Raw genomic sequence first — 1,047 nt, 5'->3', positions numbered from 1 at the left:
TACTTCGGGGAGAAGGAAGAGAGGGGAAAGAAGAGGTTACTAATTTCAATATTGTTCATAGTAAGTGATTAAAAAATGGTCTGCACCATCCCACATGGTAGCCACCAGCCATGTATGGCTATTTAAACTTAAGTTAATTGACTTAATTTTGAATTCAGTTTCTCAATTAGATTAGCCACCATTCACATTTCATTTCATATGCATTCAGTAGCTTCCACACTGGAGAACACAAAGAACATTTTCATCATTATAGGAAGTTCTTAGGACAGTGTTACAACCAACAGTATTTTTTTTAAAAATCTAGAATGCTTCAGGAATTTTCAGGTTATCCTTGTGCAGGGGCCATTCTAATCTTCCCTATAATGTTCCAATTTTAGTATATGTGCTGCTGAAGTGAGCACAACCAATAGCATTTTTAAAAGGAGTAAGGATACCACCGTGAGATATTAGTATAAACATAACCATAGCCATGGAAACAAAACATCCAATCTATGGTATTTGATTACAGCAGCCTGAGCAGATTAGAGATAGGAATTTTCTACACATTGGCCTACAGATTCAACACAATCTCTTCTCAAATCTCCCTGACTTCGTTGTAGAAACTGATAAGCTGATTTTGAAATTCATATGGAAATTCAAGGGACCCAGAATAATGAAAATAATCTTGAAAAAGAACAAGACTGGAACACTCACACTTCTCAATTTCAAAACTTATCACAAAGACATAGTAATCAAGTCAGTGTAGTACTGACATAAGGATGGATGTGTCTATATCAACAGAAGAGAACTGAGAATCCAAACATTAACCCTTACTTTTACAGTCAATCAATTTTTGACAAGAGTGCCAAGACAATTCAATGGGGGGGGGGGGGATAGTCTTTTCAACTAATGACACTGAGGCAACTTACTATATGCAAGGATCTCTACCTCATACTATACATAAAAGTCAACCCAAAATGGACTACAGACTTTAATGTAAGAATTTAAACCATAAAACTCTTAGAAGAAAATGTAGAGCAAACCTTCATGACTTGGGTCAGGCAAAGT

General features: G+C 35.8%; 1 non-coding gene across 1 annotated transcript; it reads right to left on the bottom strand.

Moving 5' to 3' along the window:
- Nucleotides 1-294: 294 nt before the first annotated feature.
- LOC121493983 lies at nucleotides 295-401 on the bottom strand. The gene has a single exon (XR_005988632.1). It is a non-coding gene; the product is annotated as a U6 spliceosomal RNA (small nuclear RNA).
- Nucleotides 402-1,047: the final 646 nt, after the last annotated feature.

This window comes from Vulpes lagopus, chromosome 6 (genome assembly GCF_018345385.1).
Source record: "Vulpes lagopus strain Blue_001 chromosome 6, ASM1834538v1, whole genome shotgun sequence".
Lineage (NCBI taxonomy): Eukaryota > Metazoa > Chordata > Mammalia > Carnivora > Canidae > Vulpes > Vulpes lagopus.
Note: the sequence above shows the minus strand (reverse complement) of the source record. Positions and strands in the feature narration are given on the sequence as shown.